We start from the raw sequence: 15188 nt of genomic DNA, 5'->3' as shown, positions 1-15188 counted from the left end.
GAGAAGTGGGCTCAAGGGGGAAATAAAAGATGAGTTTATTCTTGGACATACTCAGTTTTAGTTCTTTAAGACATATCCAGGAAGGAATATCTGTTCAATAGAGTTTATAAGGGTCTGAAGTCTATGAAAGAAGTCAGGGCTACAGATAAAAGTTGTAAGAGTCATTGAGACATACATGACAGTGAGACTAAAGAAGTAAATAAATGCTGAAAGACAGAGATTAGACCTTGAGAAGAGAAGATCAAGGACAGAGCCCCAAAGAACAACTAGCAAGAGAAGTAAAAAAAAAAAAAGTGAGAAAAATCAGAGAGCTAATGTGAGAACAAAAAGAAGAATGTTTCAGAAGTCAAGGGAGGAGTTCCAAAAATACATGAAATTTCCTATCAAATGTACTAGTAGAGTGTCAGAGCCTCATAACTTTCTCCTAAATTTCTATTCTAAGCATATTAGGTAATACCATACCTAATAATATGATATAGAAGCAAAATTCCATCATCACACATCAACTAGGTAATATAATTATTAAAGCAAGTCTATTTAAGAGTTAAAGGAATTTTTCTAACTACATTGGGGCCACTCCCTTGACATTCCATTCTTTGAATTAATTTGTGGACAGTCTAAGGTAAGAAGCTAGGGAAGGATTTCCTTGGTGGTCCAGTGATCAAGAATCTATCTGCCAATGCAGGGGACATGGATTTGATCCCTAGTCTGGGAAGATCCTACATGCCATGGAGCAACTAAGCCCAAGCACCACAACTACGGAGCCCCCAGGCCCAGAGCCAGTGCTCCGCAAAAAGAGAAGCCACCACAGTGAGAAGGCTGCACACCACAAGGAAAAACAGCCCCTACTCACCACAACGACAGAAAGCCTGAATGCAGCAATGAAGACCCAGCGTAGCCTTAAAGAAACAATTTTTTTGTTAAAAAAAAAAAAAAAAAACAAAAAAGAAAAAAAACTAGAAGAAAACTTTGAGTCACTCTCACAATTTATCCCTTACCCAAGATATGGGCTCCTCTCTTCCAAAAAAAAAAAAAAAATAGGTGGCCATCTCCTTTTACATGGGAACTACGCTCTGAGTCCATCAGTCCCCACCTCACACTTCCCCTTCTCCCTTCTGTTCCCATCAAATCTTCTCATTCAACCTCTAGAGATAAATTTCCTGTGTATAACTCTACAGAAAGTAGAATGAGGCAGGTGAGAAGCAAGGTTCATCTTGGCATACCTACACGATGGAGTCTATGGAGTCACAGAGTTGGACACAACTGAGCTACTGAACAGCAGCACAATGGAGGAAAACTGTTGTGACTGGATAGGAAGGCTGCTGGGAGTAATGCTTACATATATTTAATGAATAATAAATGTGCTGCATCTAGAGAATCCAGAATCAAGAATCAGTGTAGAAAAGAAACATATTTTCTACGAAAAGTGCTAGCTAGGTTTAAGCTGCAAGTATGCATACAACCTGCTCAAGCAAGAGAAGTGAAGTGGGAGTAAAGAAAATGGTCTTCTTCTACCACAGGGAATTCCATGCTCTCCTTCCTCCTTCAATTGCTGATTGAAGGATCCTAGGAAGGTAGCAATACTTTGGCCATCTGATGTGACGAGTCTTCATTGGAAAAGACCCTGAAGCTGGAAAAGACTGAAGGCAGGAGGAGAAGGGGGTGACAGAAGACAAGATGGTTGAATGACTCACTGACTCAATGGACATGAGCTTCAGCAAGCTCCAGGAAATGGTGAAGGAGCCTGGCGTGGTGCAGTCCATGGGGTCTCAAAGAGTCAAACATGACTGAGCGACTGAACAACAAGGAAGGTAGCATGAAGTAGGCTCAGTGTGGCACAGGACATCCTGAGGAACCAACTCCTAGCCTTCATTTCAAGTCATCTTTCACATGGTAGGGCTTCCCTGGTGGCTCAGACAGTAAAGCGTCTGTCTGCAATGCGGGAGACCCGGTTTTGATCCCTGGGTCGGGAAGATCCCCTGGAGAAGGAAATGGCAACCCACTCCAGTACTATTGCCTGGAAAATCCCATGGATGGAGGAGCCTGGTAGGCTGCAGTCCGTGGGATCACAAAGAGTTGGACACGACTGAGCAACTTCACTTCACTTCACATGGTAGAGATGTAACTGAATGCTAAACTAAAAAGGAAGTGGCAGAAGAGCCTTCTCTACAACTGAATTTTTTTATTGAAGGGTAGTTGATTTATAATGCTGTGTTAATTTCTGCTGTACAGCAGGGTGATTCAGTTATACATATATATATTCTTTTCCTAATATTCTTTTTCATTATGGTTTATCATAGGACATTTAATATACTTCTCTGTGCTATACAGTAGGACCTGTTGTTTTTCCATCCTGTATATAAAAGCTTACCTCTGCCAACCCCAACCTCCCACTCCCATCATTCCCCCAAATCCTTCCTTTGTTTGGTTACATAAAGCATTACAGACAAGTATAAACTCAGGAAATTTTAAATGATAAGCATATTACTATCACCAGTTCAAACTCACTTCATAATTGCAGAGCCCAATTTTCTGGCTTCAAGAATCACAGCACATGACAACTGACCTGTTTTTCAGTAGTTTCAGCATTGTTTTATTGGTTTGACTTGTACCTTGTCGTATATGACTTCTCTTCGGAAAGAAGAAAAAAATAATAATCTAGCAGTACTGTGCATGACATGCATATAGACTAGCACACAAATATTGGGTGTACTATACTACAAGGTTGAGACTGACTTGTCTGTGCCCCTACAATCTTCTTCCCCTAGTGTTAGTCGCTCAGTCGTGTCCCGTAGACTTTGCCATCCCATGGACTGTATGTAGTCCACCAGTCTCCTCTGGCCATGGAATTCTCCAGGCAAGAATACTAGAGTGAGTTGCCATTGTCTTCTCCAGGGGATATTCCTGACCCAGGGATCAAACCTGGGTCTCCCACATCACAGGCAGATTCTTTACCATCTGAGCCATGTGGCAAGCCCTTGAGGGTCACCTTTAAAGACCCTGAGCTGGCTCAGTGAATGAGCTATAAGGGCAGCCAATCCAGCACAGAGCAGTAGCTGATTTTGTGAAATGCAGGCCCATGCCTACTTGTCCAGAGTCACTGTCTATCTGATATAAACTATTACTCAACAGGCACATCTTTAAAAATAATTGTTAAAAAATAAAAGCAAAATGAAAATTGTAAAAACAATTTTAATTTTTAAAAATAATTGTTCTGTGTATAGAGGATGAGGGATAAAGTGGAACATGCTCTGTGAAAAAGAACTCATGGGAGGAGAAGGAGTGACTGAGAGAGGTGGACTATGGAGCCCAGAAGGAGCCTGGAGGAGAAAAGAGAGGAGTCCACACTTGGAGCACTCACACCTGACGCTGCTAGTACCAACCAGCATTCCCTGACTGTGCACCAAGAAACAATACATGCTGCACATATGTCTCTGTATTTCCATTTAATTCTTCTGTGACCCTGTGATGTATTACAATTGCCTCTAGCTTAAAAATGAGAAAACCAAAGCATGGGGAAATTAAGCAATTTGCCCAAAGTCCTACAACTTGTACAGTCTGAGCCAACACAGTCTGACTCTAAAATCCGTCCTCTCAACCCATGTGCTATCCCACACACTGAAAAACAAACAAGAAGTGAAGGACAAGTCGTGCTGGAGAAGAGATGGGAATACGGCAGTGTAGTTAAATCATTAAAGAAAAGTAGAAGAGACAGAGGTGGGAGGAAAGCTTGGCAGCTCTCAGAAGATGGAGATGCAGGACAAATGCCTGAGGGAGGGGAGAAAATGAAGACAAGCTCTGCCTTTTCCTACATTTATTTATCCATCAAACATCCTTCAAAGTCACACACTGTTCCAGGCACTGATCTGGGCACTGGAAATACAGAGACAAATAAAACATAACCACTATACTTCAGGAGCTTGCGTTTCCAGAGTGAGAAGGGCCAACGTATACTGCAACATGAAGTAGTAAATACTATCACTGAAGTATGGAAGGTGCCACGTCCAATGTCAGGAGAGAGGTTGCCAAGATGAAACAACATTGAAGAATTGAATGGGAAGTTAAAAGTGGCCAAAGAAAGGCTTGGGAAGAAGAGGCATTTGAAGTGTCAGGAAGAATGAAGGCAAACAAAGACAAGAAAAAGGAGCCGTATTTACAGAATGGCCCAAGTCACAATGGCTATCGTGTCGAGGAGGAGTACTAAGAGCCAGGCCATGAAATTGTCCATGATATTATCCTAAGGAGCAAGGGGAGAAGGGCCAGTGGAAGCTTTTATATAGGAAGCAGAATGTGATTGTGTTTAGTTTTAGAAAAGTAATTAGAGGCAGAGTGAGGGCTGGATTGGAGAGGAAGAAGTTATCAACAGGAAGGCCAGTTCAGCTGGATTGCTGCAAAGATCACCCAAGGGACGGCCTATGCCAGGGCACTGGTGTTCTACATAGAAGCGTGGACAGATCCAAGAGACACCGACAAGGCAGAGGTCGAGGATCTTAGATCAATAGCGGGCTAGTTGTTGAGGGTTATCTTAAGATTCTAATTTGGGAGAAAGAATAGACTTCCATTAGTGGAGAGAGAAAATTCTTCACAGTGGGCATGTTTGTGATCTATGGAATTTGAGGAATCTACCAGGCATCTGGATAAATATTATAATAGACTCTATCATTGTTGAGGCAATGACCTAACACCTTATTTTCAATGCCAGATAGTTTCCCTATAAAAACATTAGTAACAGGTTATGGATGGAAACTGAATCAGTGTCCTTAATGCTATACATAAACCTAGACAGCATGTTTAAAAGCAGAGACATCACTTTGATGACAAAGGTCCAGATAGTCAAAACTATGGTTTTGCCAGTAGTCATGTACGGATGTGAGAGCTGGACCTTAAAGAAGGCTGAGCACCGAAGAATTGATGCTTTCAAACTGTGGTGCTAGAGAAGACTCTTGAGAGTCCCTTGGACAGCAAGGAAATCAAATCAGTCAATCCTAAGGGAAATCAACCCTAAATATTCATTGGAAGGACTGATGCTGAAGCTCCAATACTTTGGCCACCTGATTCAAAAAGCCGACTCATTGGAAAAGACCCTGATGCTGAGAAAGATTGAGGGCAAGAGGAGAAGAGGGCAACAGAGGTTGAGATGTGTGGATGGCATCGTTGACTCAATGGACATGAGTTTGAGCAAACTCCAGGAGATAGTGAAGGACAGGGAAGCTTGGCGTGCTGCAGTCCATAAGGTCACGAAGAGTTGGATACGACTGAGTGACAAAACAATAAATAGATAGAGAGGAATTAATTGACTGTATTTTGAGTTCAGTTAAGAAGAATCAAGTTACATCGTTTTACAATATTTTAACATATGGCATTACTTTTAATCCCCCCAATAATCCTAGGAGTAGGTACTTAATATTCTTCCAAGATAATATTTAATATCCTTCCAATTTTGAGGAATCAAAGTCCGTTGTGTTAGTTATCACACAGTTATTAGTGGAGCTACAACTGAACCACATCCTTCCACCTTTGCCTGAAGAGGGATAATCCTCACAAGACTGCAAAGCCATGGAGATCAGACCCAATCTTGTTAGTTCTTGTGATTCTGGTGTTCATCACAATGCCTGGTGTATGGCAGCACCAAATTACTGGATTTATTCAGTTGTATGGATAACATTTTTAAAGTCTTTACTTTGTTAAATAACATGATTACACTTCTGAGTAACTATTTTCATGGAAATGAAAAATTAAAGGGACATCCCTGGTGGTCCAGTGGTTGAAAATCCACCTGCCAATTCAGGAGACACAGGTTCCATTCCTTGTCTGGGAAGATTCCACATGCCCAGAATCAATTAAGCTTGTGCACCACAACTACTGAGCCAGCACGCCCTTGAGCCTGTGCTCAGGAACAAGAGAAGCCATCACAGTAAGAAGCCCCCGCATCGCAGCTGGAGAGTAGGCCCCACTCGCCGCAGCTAGAGAATGTCTGAGCAGAACAATGAAGACCCAGTGCAGCCAATAAATAAATTTATTTTAAAAGAAAAGTTAATATTAGTCAGAAAGGTGTTACTTCTTGTGAAAAAGCTTGGGAGAGAGGGTAGATTCCATTAGCTAAAACAACATGTGTGGGGGAATTCGTGTTGTAAAGAGAATATATAATAAGAAGTGTGTATGTGTATTACTGGCTCAGTCATGCTTGACCCTTTGCGGCCCCATGGACTGTAGCCTGCCTGGCTCCTCAGTCCATGGAATTCTCCAGGCAAGAATACTGGAGTGGGTTGCCATTCCCTTCTCCAGAGGATCTTTGCAACCCAGGGATTGAACCTGGGTCTCCCAAATTACAGGCAGATTTTTTAACCATCTGAGACACCAAAGAGGCCTACAAAAAGAGGTATTTCTGTGTAATCAAATTAATTTCTCATGCTGTTGGCAAGAAGACCCTTTCCTGAATCCCACCTGAACAATTTTCATTGCTCACTTTTCAAGGTTGTGTCTATACACCAACTCCTCGCCTTCTCTCTCTGCCTCTCTCTGTTTTATTATAGGACATTTTCATTGAGCTATCGAAATTGGATGTGTCAGACACATTAAAAGCAATGGCAGTTGTGGCAAGTTAGTTGATATATTTTAAAATAAACCAAGAGGGCCATGTAGCTGTCAGGGGAATAAATTGCTCTGTTTAGCAACAAGTGATTTATTTAACGGCAGTAGACAGGGTCCGAGGGATGCCAAGCTGCATACATTTGGGGGAAAGCTGAGCAATTTTCTCAGAAATCTCTCATATGGGACCAAGGTAAGAGTTGGAGGAGTTTATGAGAAGATTAATTAAATTCTTGACTTGGGAATGACCCCAAGGAATGAATTTTATTTCCCATGTGCTGCAAGGTGAGACACATTCCAGAAGCATCAAGTATGAGCAGTGACCCAGACTTCATGGGTTTCCCCCAAACTGCCACAGCAGCATTTTCCTTGCTCACCTGTGAGGACAAAGTGTGATGTTTCCAAAAGAGTGCTGAGCAGAGAAGCTCACGTCTTGGATTTCACTCCTTCTTCCTCTCTGCACTCAGCTTTGTTTGGTGCCAGCTTGATATGTGTAATCAGTGTATGTGAACTGATTTGAAATCTAAAGTTGCACAGAGGCTGAAAATCTCTGGGGCCCCCATTCTAGAAGGGTCCACCTGCCAATGCAAGAACCATAGGAGACTCAGTTTGAATCCCTGAGTTGGGAAGATCCCCTGGAGGAGGGCATGGCAACCCACTCCAGTATTCTTGCCTGGGAAACTCCATGGACAGAGGATCCTGGCAGGCTATAGTCCGTGGCATCACCAAGAGTTGGACATGACTGAGGATGCACATGCACCATTCTAGAAGGCCCTCGTTGGCATCCTCCTTCTACCTCTTACTCACTGTGTGACCGTGAACAAGTAACTGGCCTTCCTGTACCTCATTTTTCTCATCTGTAGCTGAAGATAGTAATAGTAAGGACCACAATTAATGTGACGTTAAATGAGCTACAGACTGGTTCCAAATAGGAAAAGGAGTACGTCAAGGCTGTATATTGTCACCCTGCTTATTTAACTTATATGCAGAGTACATCATGAGAAACGCTGGACTGGAAGAAGCACAAGCTGGAATCAAGATTGCCAGGAGAAATATCAATAACCTCAGATATGCAAAAGACACCACCCTTATGGCAGAAAGTGAAGAGGAACTCAAAAGCCTCTTGATGAAAGTGAAAGTGGAGAGTGAAAAAGTTGGCTTAAAGCTCAACATTCAGAAAACTAAGATTATGGCATCCGGTCCCATCACTTCATGGCAAACAGATGGGGAAACAGAGGGAACCGTGGCTGACTTTATTTTTGGGGGCTCCAAAATCACTGCAGATGGTGATTGCAGCCATGAAATTAAAAGATGCTTACCCCTCGGAAGGAAAGTTATGACCAATCTAGATAGCTTATTAAAAAGCAGAGACATTACTTTGTCAAAAAAGGTCCGTCTAGTCAAGGCTATGGTTTTTCCAGTAGTCATGTATGGATGTGAGAATTAGACTGTGAAGAAAGCTGAGTGCTGAAGAATTGATGCTTTTGAACTGTGGTGTTGGAGAAGACTCTTGAGAGTCCCTTGGAGTGCAAGGAGATCCAACCAGTCCATTCTGAAGGAGATCAGCCCTGGGATTTCTTTGGAGGGAATGATGCTAAAGCTGAAACTCCAATACTTTGGCCACCTCATGTGAAGAGTTGACTCATTGGAAAAGACCCTGATGCTGGGAGGGATTGGGGGCAGGAGGAGAAGGGGACGACAGAGGATGAGATGGCTGGATGGCAGCACCAACTCAATAGACGTGAGTTTGAGTGAACTCCGGGAGTTGTTGATGGACAGGGAGGTCTGGTGTGCTGCAATTCATGGGGTTGCAAAGAGTCAGATGCGACTGAGCGACTGAACTGAACTGAGCTGAAATGAGTTACTACAGTTACAGAGAGGACCACATGGGATTGTCCTTTCTCTTATTTTCTGATCAACCATTCCCTCTCCATTGATTGATTCCCGTCAGTATACACATTTTACTGTAATATCTCCCTTGAAAAAGAATCCTTGATCTTACATCCTTCTCCAGTATAAACTTTATTTCTTTTCTCTACTATTGCAATGAAATTTTTCATCAGAATCACGAGTGAACTCCATCTTGCCTAGTCTGAAGGTCTGTTCTAAAGGTCCTCGAGTGGGACACATTTCAGCAGCATTTGACTCATCCTGGATTCCCTTGTTCTGAAACACAACTCTTTCTTGTTTCTTTTCTTTCACCACTGGCCACTCTTCCTTCGTCCCCTTTACAGACACTTCCTCACTGGACTGTCCCAGGGGTTAGTCTCTGGAACTTTTCTGTCCTTTTTTCTGTGCTCCCTTGATGATTTCATTCAGTCTCATGAAAGCTACAGATATAAATAGATGACAATGGCTCTCAAGTCAGTACCTCCTGCCCTAATGTTTCCCCTGGAATCCCCCAGAATCTGACTCTTTTTTCATATCTTCACTTGGATGAATAATAGGCCTCTTAATCTTAATGCAGTCAGTCTTCATTATTTGAGGATTTGTCTATTTGCTGACATTTATCTGTGACCCCCCAAATCAATACTCATGGTGCCTTCTCAATCATTTGCACACATGTGCAAAGCTGCAAAAATTTGAGTTATTCAACATGCACATTCCAACTAAGGTCAAACATGGCAACACTTTGCCTTCTTATATCAACTCCCATAATGTAAATAAGCATCCTCGTAATCTCTTTAATACAACATTAAAATAATTGTGTACTTTCCTTGTGATTTCACTGTTTAAAATGATTCCTAAGCATTGTGCTAAGCACTATCTAGCATTCCTCAGTGCAAAAAGGCTGTGATGCGCCTTATAGAGAAAATGCATGTGTTACATAAGCTTCACTCAGGAATGAGTTATCATGCTGTTGGCAATGAATTCAATGACAGTGAGTAAACAACAATATTAAGTAATAGGTCTTTAAACAGAAGCGTACATAAAAGAAGGTCATGTATTGATCAGCTGACAAAAACATTGTTATCAGGGGACCTCTGGAAGTTATCCCTATATTTCCCCTAGGTGCAAAGGTTCAGTATTAGCTAATTCAGGGTTCATGGTGACTTTGTAGAATATAACTATTGTGAATAAGCAGAATTGACTGTATATCCAAACCTTAACTGTGAATTCCTCCCACCCCATTCTTAATCTCAGAAAATAACTTTATTGCTCTAGTAGCTTGGCCCAATCTTTGTTCATCTTTTCCTCTCACCTCCCACCTGCAATCAACCAGCCCTTTTATAGATTCCTTTGAAATTGCTCCACTTTTTACACCTTCATTCTTTCAAGCCTGGTTCAAATCGTGATCACCATGATGATGGTAATGACATCCTAATTGGTTACCCTGCTTTTATCCATGACCGTGCCCACCCTTCACATTCAGGTAAGTGACAGTGTGACACTCCTCCCCTGGGAACCTTCTCCAGTGACTTATAGTATTCAGAGCAAAGGCCAGAGTCTTACCATGGCTTTCAGCTACGCTGTCCTCCCTGCTGATCCTCTAACACATCATGAACTGCTCACCCCTTGACCTTTCACTTTCTTTTCTTCAAACATTAATCCTGCAAGGGTTCATGTGTCTCTCGCCTTTGTGTCTCTCCTCAAATGTCAGCTTATCAGAGACAGCCCCCCTTGGTAGTGCTCTATGTAGAATTGCAGCTCCCCCAATCTCTCTCCCTTTCCCTGCCCTATTTTTCTTTTTTAAAAACATTTTCTTTATTTATTTATGTCTGCGCTAGGGCTTTATTGCTGGGCACAGACTTTCTCCAGTTGCGGTGGCTTCTCTTGTTGAGCACAGGCTCCAGGGTGCACAGACCTCAGTAGTTGTGGCTCTTGGGCTTTAGAGCACAGGCTTAGTAGTTATGGTACACTGGCTTAGTCTCCCTGCGACATGCGGAATCTTCCCAGACCAGGGATGGAATCTGTGTCCCCTGCATCGGCAGGCACAGTCTTAACCATTGGACCACCAGGGAAGGCCCCTGCTTTATTTTCCTTTGTATCAGTTTTCATTCAATGTATTATCCATCTGTTTAATGTTTAATGAAATCTCAATAGAATGTAAGTGTTTGAGGGCCAGAACTTCACCCAGTATGTTCACTGCTGTTTCCCCAGTGCCTAAAACAGTACCTGCCACAAAGTAGATACTGAATAAATTAGGATTCTGGTTGATTCTTGGATTTCTGTTATGTGAAACAGAGATACTATCATTCTTATTCCACACTGTGATTTATCCATGTACGCTTGCATGCTCAGTTGCTTCAGTCATGTCCGACTCTTTGTGACCCCCATGGGGTCACCAGGCTCCTCTGTCCAAGAGATTTTCCAGGCAAGAATACAGAACTGGGTTACCTGTCCTCCTCCAGGGGATCTTTCAGACCAAGAATCCAGCCCAAGTCTGCATTGCAGGCTGATTCTTTACTGACTGAGCCACCAGGGAAGACTCGATTTATCCAGAACGATATTAAAATACACTTCTGCCTGCCATCCCTTTTTGCTGGGCATGCCCCCGGGCCATCTTCAACAAGTTTGCTTAGAAAGGACTTCCCTGGCAGACCAGTGGTTAAGACTTTGCACTTCCAGTGCGGGGGTACAGGTTCAATCCCTGACTGGGGGCTAAGATACCACATGCCTCAAGGCGAAAAAGCCAAAACATAAAATAGAAACAATATTGTAATAAATTCAATGTGTTCAGTCATTTCAGTCTTGTCCGACTCTTTGTGACTCCATGGACTGTAGGCTGCCAGGCTCCAAGGGATTTCCCAGGCAAGAACACTGGAGTAGGTTGCCATTCCCTTCTCCAGGGAATCTTCCCAACCCAGGGATTGAACCCGCATCTCCTATGTCTCTTGCATTTCAGGCAGATTCGTTACCTGCTGAGCCATTGGGGATGCCCTAACAAATTCAATGAAAACTTTTAAAGTAGTCCACATCAAAAAAATCTGAAAAAAAAAAAAAAAATGGTAGAATTCATCTATGAAGCCATCTGGCCCTGGGCTTTTTGGAAGATTTTTATTACAGTTTCAATCTCCATGATTGTGATTGGTCTGTTCTTATTTTCTATTTCTTCCTAATTCAGTTTCAATTCAGTTCAGTTCAGTCGCTCAGTCGTATCCCACTCTTTACGACCCCACGAACCGCAGCACACCAGGCCTCCCTGTCCATCACCAACACCCGGAGTTCACCCAAACTCATGTGCATTGAGTCGGTGATGCCATCCAGCCATCTCATCCTCTGTCATCCCCTTCTCCTCCTGCCTTCAATCCCTCCCAGCATCAGGGTCTTTTCCAATGAGTCAACTCTTCACATGAGATGGCCAAAGTATTGGAGTTTCAGCCTCAGCATCAGTCCTTCCAATGAACACCCAGGACTGGTCTCCTTTAGGATGGACTGGTTGGATCTCCTTGCAGTCCAAGGGACTCTCAAGAGTCTTCTCCATCACCACAGTTCAAAAGCACCAATTTTTCGGCGCTCAGCTTTCTTCACTGTCCAACTCTCACATCCTTACATGACCACTGGAAAAATCATAGCCCATTTAGGAAGGTTATAGTTTCTAAGAATTTGTCCGTTTCTTCCAAGTTGTTCATTTCATTGGCATATAGTTGCTCAGTGTCATGATCCTTGGTATTTCTGTGTTATCTATTGTAATTTCTCCTTTTTAATTTCTAATTTTACTGATTTTCATCTTCTTTTTTCCTTGATGAGTCTGGCTAGTGGTTTGTCAATTTTATCTTCTCAAAGAACCAGCTTTTAGTTTTATTGGTCTTTGCTGTAGTTGCCTTCATTTATTTTTCATTTGTTTCTGCTCTGATCTTTATGATTTCTCTCCTTCTACTAACTTTGGTGTGTTTTTTGTTGTTGTAGTTGTTCTCTTTCTAGTTGCTTTAGATGTAAGGTTAGGTTGTTTATTTGATGTTCCCCTTGTTTCTTAAGGGAGGCTGTATTGCTTCCCTCCTAAGCACTGTTTTTGCTGCACCCCTTAGGCTTTGAGTTGTGTTTTCATTGTCAACTGTTTCTATGCATATTTTTATTTTCTTTTTGATTTCTTTAGTGATCTATTGGTTATTCAGAAGTGTATTATTTAGCCTCCGTGTGTTGATGTTTTTCATAATTTTTTTCCTGCAGTTGATATCTTACAGCATTGTGATCAGAAAAGATGTTTGAAATGATTTCACATTTTTAAAATTTACCAAGGCTTGATTTGTGGAATCTAATTGAACTTTAAAGCTTTTTCACAACAAAGGAAACTATATGCAAGGTGAAAAGAGAATCCTCGGAATGGGAGAAAAAAATAGCAAATGAAGCAACTGGCAAAGGATTAGTTTCCAAAATATACAAGCAGCTCAATATCAGAAAAACAAGCAACCCAATCAAAACTTGGGCAGAAGACCTAAACACACATTTTGCCAAAGAAGACTTGCAGATGGCTAATAAACACATAAAAATATGCTCAACATCACTCATTATTTGAGATATGCAAATCAAAACTACAACGAGATATCATCTCACACATGTCAGAAGAGCCATCACCAAAAAGTCCACAAACAATAAATGCTAGACAGGGTGTGGAGAAAAGGAAACCCTCTTACATTGTTGGTAGGAATGTAAATTTATACAGCCACTACAGAGAACAGTATGGAGATTCCTAAAAAACTAGGAATAAAACTGCCATATGACCCAGCAATCCCACTACTGGGCATATGCCCTGAGGAAACCGTAATTGAAAAAGACACCTGTACCCCAATGTTCATTGCAACACTATTTACAATAGCTAGGACACTGAAGCAACCTAGATGTCCATCAACAGATGAATGGAGAGAGAAGCTGTGGTACACATATATAATGGACTTTTGCTCAGCTAAAAAAAGGAAGATATTTGAGTCGATTCTAATGAGGTGGATGAACCTAGAGCCTAATATACCGAGCAAAGTAAGTCAGAAAGAGAAAGACAAATATCATGTATTAATGCATATATATGGAATCTAGAAAGATAATACAAATGATCCTATGTGCAAGGCAGTAAAGCAAACACAGACACAAAGAACAGACTTTTAGACACAATGGGGGAAGGAGAGAGTGGGATGATTTGAGAGAATAGCATTGAAACACATGCATTACCAGACATAAAATAGATAGCCAGTGGGAGTTTACTGTGTGACACAGGAAACCCCAAGCCAGTGCTCTGCGACAACCTAGATGAGTGGGAGGGGGAGGGAGGTGGAAGGGGCCTACAAGAGGAAGAGGACATACGTATACCTATGGCCGATTCATGTCAATGTATGGCAAAGATCATCACAATAGTATAAAGCAATTATCCTACAATTAAAAATAAAATATAAAAAAATAATTTAAATTAAAAAAAAATTTGCTTAGGAAAGACACATGTTCACTGTGGCCCTAAGCAAGCTATCCCAAGCTAGATATCAAGAATTCTGAGCTCTACTACCCCTGCCTCTCAGCTTTGGTAAGAGGAATTAAGAATGACTGTGTTACTTCAGAATATTATCTTGGAAGCTCTGTGCGTGATGGAACTTTACTGTTCCATAAATTGCCTATTTTCTTCCCAGTATGAATTATGATGGATACAGCTTTCTCCTCAAAGGAAGATGTGCCGTTTGAAAAGTTTTGTTCCCACACAGGGCGCATCACAGTGAGATTACCATCCAGTCAGCTATGGAACTGTGACCCAGGACGCTCATGTAGACTTGATGCTTAAGAAGTTAACTGCATGATTCCCAGCTGTTAGGGCCCCTGACCAAGGCTGTTTGCTTAACTTTAAAAGAAAGCTTTCCTTTGGAACATACTTCCTAGTGAGCAGGATCAAGTGTTGCTTAATAGATATTAAATATATACAGAGTAAACCCCAGGCTTAGGCAGGGCAATTAGCCTAGGCAAACTCACTGTTCAGTTTTGGTCAGCAAACCAGAATTTTAGGGCAGAGTCAGGTCTGGAAGCCACGTGCATTGAGGATCTATGAAACCACCCACAGAGTCATCATTCTTCCAGGCTCAGGCTTCTCAAATAAAAATCCCACTCTGTTCCCTGGCCGGAGAGCCTCCAGGGCTGGTATTGCTCAAGCCTTAGTTCACAGACATGTCACTGTATTCATCCGCTCCATAGGTATGTGTGCAGGTTGGCCTCATACACGAGAGTCCCAGTTAACAGAAACTTGATGTTTATGGCAAAAAGAACACATGTTCATTGTGAAAATTTGGAGCTTCAGGAAACATCATGAATAAAAAAAGGATTCACAATTCTAAGGCCCAGAAACTGAACACTTAACAGTTCAGTGTATATCCTTCCAGCTGTTTATTATATGCATGGGAGTATATATAGTTTTAAATAAGTTAGATTATTCTCACCTTGTTTTATAATCCTTTTCTACTTACTATTGTGGACATTTTCCCACATCTGCTAGGAAATTATTAATTGTTCTGCTATAGTGATTTTTTTCAATAGCTGTCCACTATTCCAAAATACAGAGGTCCTATATTTTACTTATTAATGCTTTGCAGTTTAACATTTAGATAATTTCCAGTTCTCCATCATTAAAGACAATGCTACGATGAACACTGTTGAACATTAATGTTTGTATATAATACTGATGATTTTCT

This window comes from Bison bison, unplaced genomic scaffold (genome assembly GCF_000754665.1).
Source record: "Bison bison bison isolate TAMUID 2011002044 unplaced genomic scaffold, Bison_UMD1.0 scf7180017864370, whole genome shotgun sequence".
Lineage (NCBI taxonomy): Eukaryota > Metazoa > Chordata > Mammalia > Artiodactyla > Bovidae > Bison > Bison bison.
This window is presented reverse-complemented; position numbering follows the sequence as displayed.